The sequence below is a fragment of the Engraulis encrasicolus genome, chromosome 18 (genome assembly GCF_034702125.1).
Source record: "Engraulis encrasicolus isolate BLACKSEA-1 chromosome 18, IST_EnEncr_1.0, whole genome shotgun sequence".
Classification (NCBI taxonomy): domain Eukaryota; kingdom Metazoa; phylum Chordata; class Actinopteri; order Clupeiformes; family Engraulidae; genus Engraulis; species Engraulis encrasicolus.
The window spans coordinates 17861118-17873807 of NC_085874.1; the positions used below are offsets into that span (position 1 = coordinate 17861118).

General features: G+C 38.0%; 1 long non-coding RNA gene across 2 annotated transcripts; it reads left to right on the top strand.

Annotated features, from left to right (window-relative positions):
- Nucleotides 1-334: 334 nt before the first annotated feature.
- On the top strand, nucleotides 335-4380 carry LOC134468472 (uncharacterized). 2 transcript variants are annotated; one of them, XR_010038808.1, is made up of 6 exons: nucleotides 335-408; nucleotides 519-607; nucleotides 1311-1391; nucleotides 2299-2952; nucleotides 3127-3189; nucleotides 3850-4380. It is a non-coding gene; the product is annotated as an uncharacterized LOC134468472 (long non-coding RNA). The 2 variants fall into 2 exon arrangements; XR_010038807.1 differs by having other exon boundaries at nucleotides 337-408; nucleotides 2800-2952; nucleotides 3850-4373.
- Nucleotides 4381-12690: the final 8310 nt, after the last annotated feature.

Here is a 12690-nt window from a genome sequence, read left to right on the forward strand (position 1 = left end):
TAGCACCTTTGATAGCTCTTTTAACGGGCTCCATAGGTGTGAATTACCACCAGTGTGCCCCTTCTAACTTCTTACCTTAGCTAACCAGTCTGCAGAATGTGTTACTTGATGGAAAGTATAAAAGTATATATTCTTTTTCTTAGACCATATTCACATACATCCAAATACCCCACTGAATTCAATTAAGATAGGGAAATGTTCTTAAGAATATAATAGTCTGTCCTGTGCTGTCTTGCAGAACTTAAAAATAATTCATGGTGTTTTGAATCTGTTGATGTATTTATTTGCACTCCTGTAGTAATTTACAGTCATGAAAGCTAAATTGTGACTTAACTTTTTTCCTCTCTCAGTACTTTTACAGATGTATTGACCAGATGTCCTGGAAGTGTCCCCTGATGCAGACCCAGTGTAAGAACATGCTGGCACTGTTTCGTGTGTTTAGGCTATGACAGGTTTGACACAGTATTTGCTTTTAGTGATATTTAATCTAATCTAAATCTCATCATGTTTTTAAACAGTGTTGGGTAGCCACCCATGCACGTTGACACAGCCCCCAGCAGTGGGCACCCATGGGGATGGACCCAGGAGTGGAGGATGACCCAATAGGGTGAGCTGCTGAGACAATATCACACATATAGATAATTGTTTTAAGTGTATGGGAAATAACTAAATGTTTGTTTACATTGCACAGATGAAAATTCAGCCCACTCACTATTGACACCAGTCATACAAATGTATTGACCAGATGTCCTTGAAGTGCCCCCTGACACAGACCCAGTGCCAGTATACATGCTGGCACTGTTTCAGTTGCTTAGGCCAGGGGTTCCAAAACTTCAGCATGGAAAGGCCCCCAATATACCAATAGAGTCTGGCCTAGGCCCCCCTTACATGTTTCATGCCACACTATTTTTTCTGTGCGCCCCTTTTATAACCATTGTTTAGGTCTGTGAGTCAATGGCCCCTTCGGGATATATAAAATAATAATAAAGGTAGTAATGTTCAGAGATGCACAGAATCATGACAATGCAGTTCTTTACTGTAGGAAATATATATTTTTTCCTTATTTTTACTATATGTTGATGTACTCGGTTATTCAATTTATTACATTATTTTAATTAGCTTTTCCTGCCAAGCTGCTGCTGTCACCCTAGCACCCTCTTGCGGCCCCGCAGGGGTCCCTGACCCCCACTTTGAAAACCACTGGTTTAGGCTATGCAAGGTTTGAGACAGTATTTGTTTTTAGTGATATGTCATAAATATTTTGTGTGATATTTATTCTCATCTAAATCTCATCTCATGTTTTTGAACAGTGGTGGGTAGCCACCCATGCACGTTGACACAGCCAGCAGCGAGTACCCAGGGCGATGGACCCAGAAGTGGAGGATGATAGGGTGAGTTGCTGAGCTAATGTCACACACATACACTCACCTGCCACTATATTAGGAACACCCGTTACAACTGTTCATTGAGGCACATTTCTCATCAGCCAATCACATGGTGGCAACTCAATGCATTTGTGCATGTAGACATGGTTGAGATGGATGATCTGATGTAGTTCAAACCGAGCATCATAATGGAGAAGAAAGGTTAATTAAATGACTTTGAACATGGCATGACTGTTGATGCTGAAAGGGTTTGATTTGAGTATTTCAGAAAAGACTGATCTACTGGTATATTCACTCTCAACCATCTCTAGGGTTTACAGAAATGGTACTGTAAAGGAAAAAAATGCAGTGAGCAGCGATTCTGTAGTCAAAAATGCCTTGATGGCAAAGGTCTGAGGAGAATTGCCAGACTGGTTTGAGCTGATACAAAAGCAAAATTAAGTCAGATAACCCCACATTACAACCGAGGTATGCATAAGAGAATCCCTGATTACACAGCACATCAAATCTTGAGGCAAATGGGCTATAGCAGCAGAAAACCACATTTGGTGCCACTCCTGTCAGCTAAGAACAGGGAAATGAGGCAACAATTTGGACAGGCTCACCATAAACGACACTAAAAGATCGCAAAAATGTTGCCTCAGGGTCAACATGGGTCAACTCTGCCTTACATCAACATTTCAGGCTGGAGATATAATGGCATACGGATATTTTCTTAGCACAGTTTTGGCCAATTAGTACCAATTTGTCTTGCCACAGCCTACCCGAGTATTGTTTCAGGCAGTTCTGAAGGCAAAAGGGGTCCAACCCAGCACTAGAGAGGTGTTCCTAGGACCTAATGAAGTGGCCAGTGAGTGTAGATAAATGTTTTAGATGTACGGGAAATCATTAAATGTTTGTTTAAATTGTACAGATGGAAATTCAGCCGACTCACTGTTCACACCAATTGGGGAACAAGAAAGGCTAGGCAACCCCATCTTTTGACAACAGCCTCCACCATTCTATTCTAAAAATGTCAATAATATACGTGTATATCTGCTATATAACAATGTATTTGTTTTAAAAGATTATGTGGGACATGTTCTTTTTTTAACAAATGCATATTTATCCTTTCTATCTGTAAATAATCTTGAACATATACTGAGTGTATGACAATCAAACTGCATTAATTAAATAACAAAATTGCATTATTCCAAAAGCACTTATGACTGTATGGCTACTTTATGACAGCATTTAGATATTTGTGACTATTATATTGTAAGTTACATTTTAATGGGATTTTGTCCAAAGAAGTGCTTATTAATCTTTTAGTTGCTAAATACTTTGCCTAAAACTACTGTCTACACGTTAAGACTGTTTTAACTAATGACTGTGTGGGCTCCGCCCCACCTGCCTGTGCTTTGTTTCGCAACAGAGTGCTGGAGCGATAGGGGGCCAATCATCTCTAATTGAGACCCTTATAAAGACTGGGCGGCTCCGACTCACTCTCTCTCTCTTGAATCTGGCTTCTTCAGACCACAGCCCTGACGGCCACACTGAGAATGCAGACGATGGTGGTGGAATTAATGTATGTACTATTTACTGTCTTAACATTTGTAAAAATCCATCAATATTGGTGTGTCTATGTATGACTTGTGCTTTGTCCTAATGAATGAGCGCCAATGCCAGTCCAGTTGTTTCTGTGTTTTACTATCTCACCAAAAGAACTTCATTCAAGATGTCTTTAATTTTTACACAACAGAACCTGGATCAGGAGTCCTCTGACAGCAGATCTGAATGGGCACCTGATGGTGAAGACATTACAGTAAGTAGGCCTACAATTAACTTTTGACAGGGATAGCTGGTGTCTTCAGTTGATCTGTGCGCTTTGCGGACACTTGATAATATTGAATATGTACATTCCTCCTTTTGCTAGGGAGTCCTATTGGGAGTCCTCTTTATTGATAAATAGTGTTGGGAAATTCTGTGGAAAATGGACGATAATACATTGCATTACATTACACTTTAATCAAAATTGTAGTGTGGGGATAGATGCTTTCCTCAAGAGCTCTTCAGCCATGGAGGGAGGCAGGAGTTGGTAAGAGTAGGTACTGAATCTGTAACCCTGTGATCTTCAGTGCAACGCACTGACCATGGCTGCCCCTATATGGGGCAGTGGCCTAGTGGTTAGAGAGTTGGTCTTTCAATCTAGGGGTTGCCGGTTCAAATCCCCCCTGACCTCTCCCTACATCTACATCCATGGCTGAAGTGCCCTTGAGCAAGGCACCTAACCCCACAGGGACTGTAACCAATACCCTGAAAAATAATAGTTGTAAGTCGCTTTGAATAAATGAAAGGGTCAGCTAAGTGCAATGTAATGTAAAATGGAGTTAGTAGTGGAGAGTGGTGTGTCTGGATTTCCATTCCTTTTTTCTTTTTTTTAACTGAAAATGTCTTTGCCTTTGTCTTTGTCTTTGCTCCACAGTGTGAGGAAAAGACACATACTAGAGGGAGTCGAGGACTTGGCTGGCCTACAAAATGTCACTAAGGGATGCAACTGACAGCTGAAGTAGGATCTTTTTTGTTTTCTGGCCATGACAATGCTTTGACAGTTGATAATAAACTGATAATTACGATACTATGTGCACACCATTGTTTTTATGGGGTTTTTTTTAAATAATAAAATGGATGTACTCATCGAAACCACTTGGTGATGTTGTTTTATTGATTGTTAACCACATTATACTTGTAATAGATATGAATGCAAAGTTGATTAGAGCTTTGGCCTCAATTGCTATGTGGAAAATATTGCTCCATGTCTCCATTACAGAGAAATCTGATTATTTTGCAGGATTAATTCATGCAAAAATGTCCAATAAAATTGTGGCGACAATATTACACATGATATAATGGAGAGAATCCTTCCAATTGAAATGAGGAAAGTTCCTTGATTTATTTGTAATTTGACATATTTTATTCATGCAAAAATGTCCAATAAAATTGAGGCGACAATATTACACGTGATATAATGGAGGGAATCCTTCCAATTGAAATGAGGAAAATTCCTTGATTCATTTGAATTTTGTCATAATTTATTCATGCAAAAATGTCCAATAAAATTGAGGCGACAATATTACACGTGATATAATTGAGGGAATACTTCAAATTGAAATGAGGAAATTTCCTTGATTTTTTCAGAATTTTGCCTGATTTATTCAAGGACACAGGGAAAAGTGCACAATTATTTAACGTTATTTTGCAAAGAATATTTAGATTATTTGCTTAATAATAACGTGGGGAAAATTTTGTTTAATATTTTTACGCGTAATAAATCGCCTCAATTTTTTTATGCATTTCCATTGTGTCTCTTTTTACAGTTTTAGGTTATCAAACCATACAACAATAGCAAAAGAGAGGGCGATTCAATAAATGATTTATAAAACAAAGATATCATTTTTTTCAGCATATATTAAAGGTGTTAATTTCCCTTAAAATAAATAGAGACGCTGCATCATGCAACATGTATTTTTCTCTTATGGCCGAGCTACGCATGGTAGGTGTTGGTTTGAGGCCAGCCTTTTTAAGGTGTATAGTAGTGAATAGGATGGTGACACCTCAGTTTCAAGAGAGGGGGGTTGCATTGTTTCAGAAGCCCATGTGTAGTTGTTTTTACTTAGTGATTTAGACAGAGTGATGTCTGAAGGCTTGTTCTAACTCATTTGATTTTGTGAAAGTTTTGAGAGGTGTAATGGACATGGGTATGTCCAATTCAGTCATGACTATGTCATGTCATAGAGTACAGAACTTTTTTGTCATCTCACCTGGAAATGAATGTAATGCTTGGGGTGTGTAATTTTTAAAAGGGATTCCTGTTCAAATGCACCATAGCAGATGGGAGTGTATCTGTAACTGTAAAGGCTTGTTTGTTCATCCAGGAGTCAAATGGAAAGGTCTCTACTGACTATCTGCCCAGTCCCAACCAGAAAACGTATTTCTTTAAAATTATTCTTGTAAAGGTACATTGCTAATTTCAAAGAACAATCCTCGCGAGAATTAAATACATAAATGCTTAAATGCTCTTCTTCATGCATGGCTTCTGTGTCTAGCACAATACCTGCCATTATGCTGCAAATTAATCCAACATGGGAAGGCTATGTAGAGTAGTTTAAAAAAAAAAATTGCCATGCACAAACACAATTTCCATTCTTTTCCAAAGGCAAATTTTAAAATGTCAAATTATTCATGAAACATATATTATTTACAATGTTAATAGTCTGTTATAGTAGCCTATAGTACCTTGAGTAAAAGTTATTAGTTATTTTACACCAGTGTCGAACCTTTCAAATGTAATATACTTCAGTGTCACAATGCACCAGACACTCATCAGCACTACATTCCTTTTCAATTACATCAACCCTGCTTAAAGAACTAGATTCATATTCAAATTCACAATTTTAAAAAGTTAAAATGTTAAGCTACTCCATAATCAACGGCAATGTACAAACTCCACATCCAACTTTCTCTAATGTGTAAAAAGTACAGGCGGAAAATGCAACTAGGCCTACATTGTGTAAATTCAGTACCTCATCTACAAAGTCAAACACACTTAATTTCAAATGCAATGTGTGTGAAAGCTACTTAGATTCTTTGATGTATTGACCTCTCAAGACTTAGACAATATTTCATTTATTGAATGAACTATCACTTGGCACCAATCATCATCTAGCACATTGATCTAGGAGAGGTATGTTATGGGAAATGGAGAAAATGCTGAACAAAATCTACAAATGTTACCCTTCGTTTCTGACTGATTGATATTTGTATGCATTTTCATTTTTTCTCTTCATCTGATTACTCAGTATTCAGGCTTAGGTGTGTAATTGAGTGAAACAAGTGAGTCAAGATGTACAGAAGTAAAAGTAAAAAGGTTCATTAAAATACAGCACATTAGTGATACAAGCAACTCAATTATAATAATTTGAGTAGCCTAAATGTAATTACCTTCCACACCTGTTCTCTACTATAACTGTACTGTACAAGCAAAGCAGCAAAACTGCAAAGCAGCCACCAACGGCAAAGGAGCCAACAATCTAAAGCTACATTGTATTCCAGGGGCAATCACACCACCCATCCAAATATTCTCTGGAGTAGACAGACTTGGATCCACCTCACAAGTTAAAGAATATTGTGTCATTCCACAGTCAAAATCTCAGGATAAGATAAAAATCCATATATCCAACATTAACCAATTTTAACCCAACCTCACACCACAGCGCACCCAACATCTATCGTCTACACTAGACTCAACCACACAAACAGTTCAAATTTTCTCATGCATAGCTTCAAAGTCCAGCACGGCATAGTAGCCACCTATTTACCAAGTCTCCTTACCCATACAACCTGATCACACTTCTGCCCTCCACCCCATAGCCCCCTATTGCACCATGGCAGATAGATAGGTATTTAGTGGGGGTGGCCCAAAAACTCTGGAAAGTCCAAACTTACTGACCGGCTTGCCAACCATGGGGATTGAATGATCTGAGATAATGTTATAATTGCTATGGGTTTTTTTTTGGTTTTTGGTTTTTTGCCTTGGTATGTCCGTTTTCTTCCTTCTTATATAATTCTCTTTTACTTGCCGTGTTATCCTCTTAATCATTTAGGGTGGGTTTATATTTTGTGATATATCCTTTCATGGTTCATGGCTATGACATGTCTTTTCACAGGTTATTGTCAATTCAGAATTCCCCCATCTCCCGAGATCCTTTTGATTTTCCCTGATGTTTAATCATACCCTTCCTATCTCTCTATCCTATCTTCTCAGCTTACTCTTGGTCTTGGGACTGAAAATAGTAGGTGTGAAAACTTCACACCTTGACTGGGGAGTGCCACTGTAGTTGTTATCTCATTACTGCCTCTTTCTGAGCAGGAAACACCCGATTTTCAAGAGGATGCGGCACCCAAATATCTACTTGAGTATTCGAGTTTTAGATCCTGTGTTTTACTGTGGTAAAAAAGAGCATAGGCCTACAGTAAGAGATTCCATCTTCAAGTCTTTTAGAAGAGATCAGATGAAATATTCTATTTTTGCTGAAGTATTTAAAGTAAATATAAAAACATGAAGTATCTCAGCAGCTCACAGACACATACATTGATTCATATTTTATATTTCACAGTCTTTATGACATCTATGACCGTACATAGAGTGTGATGCATACCCTAATAATACATTTGTCATTTATTAAATTTGTCAATCATGGCACACCATTGAGTAGTACATATCAAAGTTACAACAGCATGTTTTATTTCACTTTTCCATTGCTTGAGCTTTTTTTGTGTGAAACATGACTCATACAGGTAAAATTTTACGCACAAACAAAGCCTATACCACTACACCGACACATAAGAGTCACATTTTGATACTTAATATATGCACAGAAAACAATTAATGCACTTTACAAGTCAAACAAATAAGCCTACTCCGGTCAAAGATTGTCATGTATAACTCAAGACATATCTTTTCTAGGGCTGGGACTCAATTAAATTTTTAATCGAATTAATCTATAGGCTTTGGAATAAATCAATCAATTTAATCACATTTTAATAGCGTTAAAATATCTGACCTGAGAACAATGAACTTTTTTTTTCACATAGATATCGAATAATTACAATCAATAAGCTTCATCTAAAAATATTATTCATTTTTAAAAGAAGAGAAAACTCTTCTCAATTTCAGCAAGCTGTTCACCATCAGGCAGAATTATGTAGCTATATTATACTGCGATTATTTTTTAAAATCGCGTTAATTTATCGAATTGCGTGATTCATTAATCAAACGAAGTGAACGTGTTAATGTCTCAGCCCTAATCTTTTCAAATAACTGGACATATCATTCACTAAAAATCTCTTGCCATGATGTGGTAAACAATCTGTCACTGACCATATTCGGATTTTGCTATGATAATTCGAGTTCATTTAGAAACAAAATGTAAAGCACTTCAATATACCCACAGAAATTGTAAATGTTAACCCTTGATGAGTAATGGTGCTAAATTTTGAGAGAGTTTTTGTTCTTGTAGGAGTCCAGAAACTAATTGAAAGTGCCTTGTGAAAAACAGGGTGACCTTATTTGATCAAACGCCCTATAAGGGTGTCTATTTTGTCCAATACAGATGAATGGCATACATTTTGCACAAGTGTCATATATTGTTAATTCATTTTATTTGTGTTGTTGGTGAGAGTTATTTCACTTACATTTGATTTTAAACATTTGGATTTTGTTTTCTATGTAGTATTTTCACTTAATTGAAAGAAAACTGGCATCACTTGTACCACTGGTGCACATAATGACATAATACATTCTGTATGCCTGTGCATATTCAGAACAAACTCCGAATTCATGGTGGGAAAGCTTCTTTTGATTTGGTCATCATTTTTTTTTTTTTTGTCCAATCTGATGGCACAGCACAGACTAGCTTGAAAGCGCTCACTTGAAAAATATTTTAAAAAGTAACACAGGAGCAGTATGTAAACCTTCATCTTTATTTTCACAACACAGTCCAATTTTCCAGGTAGTCAACAAATATCATGCACAAACAATCAGTTAAATCCATGGTTTATTTATACAACCTTGGTGCCAAGTTGTTGTTTGTGTGTAATATTGTGTAAAAGATTGTTTTGAAGGCTTAATGGAGGTTTATAAGTTCTAAAATAAAAATTAAAATAAATAATATGACTAGTGTCTTTTTCTTATAGTTGGTGTTAGGTGTTTGGCTACATTAGTTTAAATGGTATTAAGGGGGGTATTATGGGTTGTTGGGTAATGTGGGGTTGAAATTTTGAGCAATGCAGGGTAAAATATATATATATATAATAAAAAAGGTGAAACAACCAATTCTGTGTATGTATAGAATATGAATCGTAAGCAGCAGCAGACGTCATACAACATGGTCCTAGCCTACAAAAGACTTGAATCGAAATATATCAAAGGCTAAACACACGTAACAGTGATTTTTAATAAGGCAGGGAATTCGCAACAATCTCATGATACACCACATATCACAATACAGGAGTCACAATACAATACCCATAGCGAGTAGACTACATGTAATACATTATGCTTGGCATTTTTTTTTTCTCCTATGAAGGGTGGCAACAGAAAGCCACAATGCAGGGAAATTACAAATAAATGAGGTTTTTGAACTCAACAGTGTCAATTCATATCATCATGATACGATACGTATATCCTTATGAGGTTCAAAACACGATATGGTCATGACATTTTGCACGCACTCTAGTTTTTCAACAGAGCATTTAAGGTTAAACACACATAGGCCTACTCTAAATCTAACAACAGGCCAAGCCATTGTCACACCTATTCCTTTCTCTCACACCTCCATACCAATTTCACACATGTTTGTCTCAAAGCACTCATCTAGCCTCTGCATAAATGCTACAGACTTTATCACTACATTTGTTTACTTATATCTCAAATTCAACCATGTCATGTGAACCCTTCCACCTACCATCTTCCATTGGTTGCTAGTGGCATCGATGCATTTTGGATAATTTGGCCACTCACTTAGGCCTATATTCTATGATGGAGTTGTCAGAAGCCAAGAAAACACTATTTTCCGACCCACAGTATACTCTCCACAAAATGTGTTATTTGAGTCATCATTGTTGACATGTTAGAAGGAGCTCTGTGTGAGTTTGTGTGATTTTCAGCAAACTTCGAAAGAGAGAAAAGAGTGACAGACATCATGATACACAACTAGACTCTGCACCAACTTACCAGCTGTAATGGTTACTATTGAATAACTGCAGTCTGGCCATGCTGAAACTTCCACCACACATCGTAAATCACTCTGACTACCACACCAGGTCTCAGGATGCTCACACCCCACCGTGTGTGTGTGAGAGAGACAGGGTAGTCAACCTTGATTGATTTGTAGATATATGGCTACACGCACACACACAGAGAGACTGTGACATTCATCACACATACTGTGGCAGGGTAGTCGGTCTGATTCGTAGCCATGGCTATACGCACATACACACTGGGAGAACTATGGTCACTTTCATCCTCTGAATTGTTTTCTCTGCACAACAGAGGAATGTTATGTGTGTGTGTGTGTGTGTGTGTGTGTGTGAGAGAGAGACAGTGCCATTATGGTATTCCCATACGCTGACCATTACACAAACACAAACTTCCTGATACATACTATACTATATCTTAGATGTATCTGTCAACACTTGTTCCAGGTCATGTTAAGATTGTCTACCTTAACTGACAGAGCATGTTTTTCTGCACATGGTCTATCCCAAGTCACAGAATGTCTTTTTGCACAATTACCTTTTTACATTTTTTTAAATATTACATTTTCACATTCCTTATCTTTACTATTTCTATTTTTATTTTCCCCTACCTGACTATTCCTGTGTTATTTGTGTCTTGAAATGTCCATGTGGACATTTGTTTATTTGTGTATTTATGTAAGCTACTGGACACCTGAATTTCCCCCTGGGGATTAATAAAGTTACTCTACTCTACTACTCTACTAGACTTACTAGAATCACTCAAATCATGAATCGCCCCCCAACACATTTACAATTAGGAAACCAACTGTGAGAGGAAGTACACTTTCACCCTCTGAATTGCTTTCTCTGCACAACAGAGGAATGTTATGTGTGTGAGCGCGAGAGAGACAGAGAGACGGTGCCAGAGGAAAAGAGAGGGAAAACGCACAGATGATCACCAGACGTTATCACCATACGCTGGCCGTTACAAAACACCAACTTCCTGATACAGACTGACTGGAATCGCTCAAATCATACATTACATGCCAACACTTTTACAATTAGGATCCCATCTATGAGAGGAAGTACACTTTCACCCCATTTGCTTTTTTTCACACACCCTCTCACATGCCTGCTTAAAAACAACAACAAACAACATCAACACACACACACACACACACACACACACACTCACACACGCCCACACACATAGGCCTAAACCCCACCCACCAGTGAATGGAATACACAGTGCAGGCCTCTTTGGCCAACAGAATCGCTGGACAACTGCATTCACACAACAGATGTGCTCGCACACAACACACTTACACTCATCTGATTAATTGCTTACACAGTTGACACACCGTTTCCTCTTTGACCAACAGAAACACTACACACACCATAACTTCACTTGACATCTACATATCATGTAGACTTGACATCTACAAGTTGACACAACGTTTCCTCTTTGACCAACTGAAACACTACACACACCATAACTTCACTTGTCATCTACATATCATGTAGACTTGACATCTACTGATGCACACACACACACACCTGGCCTAACCTGTCACACTACATCATACACTCATAAAACATCTTCCTACACTCATCAAACTCATCAAACTCAGCTGTCAAAAAAAGTCCGTCCTATCTACTACTGTGGCACCAAGTTTGTGGACAAGTAGACAAATTTTGTGGTGATCTCACAACCTTTTTTATAGGTAAGGATTATGTGAGTAGTACATTGAAAGATCAACTTAACCTGCCGGATTTACGGCTTTTGTATGTTTCAATGTTTTATGGGGAGAAATGCTCCAATGGAGACATTTCGATCATGACAAACACTGGGTAATTTGTATTTCCATGTGTATCTTACCATTATACTGTAAAACAATCATAGCAATTCATAACTTGTTTTCATACTCTTGTAAAGAAAAGGGTGACAAACCAATAAAGTCATAATCGGAGAAATTCTACAAATGCATATGCATACAGGCCTATTGTTAATGACGTTCTCACTTTTTTTTCTTTCGTCCAAAGTGAAAGAATGAGAGAAAAAAAGTTATTCTAGCAGTAGGCTGGCTCTGACCTTTGTACGATCTATGTGATTGATCTCCACTCTCGGCTCTTCAAGGTCCTTACCGGGCCAGAAAAAAAAACCTTTCAGCAGACTGACTGGAACCCACCTACCTTACCCACCCAGACTTTATCACTGCTCTCCTCCCTCTACGTAGAGAATCAGGTCATCCACAGGCTCCATCCATGCAAACGCTGCATTGTCTGCAAGGCCTGGAGACACCCAAATGGCTCAGGTTAATCACTTACTGGCTGACTGGCTGGCTGACCAGTCCTTCAAGTCCTAAAGTGTTCCTTCACAGGTGGGTCGTCTTCGTTTGCCTACTGGTTTCGGATTATGCAGCAGTTTCAGTTTGCTGATATGGTCTGTGGCCAGAATAGTCACTGCAATAAAGGTCAGCACTATATATTAAAGGATATAGGGATGAATTCAGGTAAATTGGGCCAC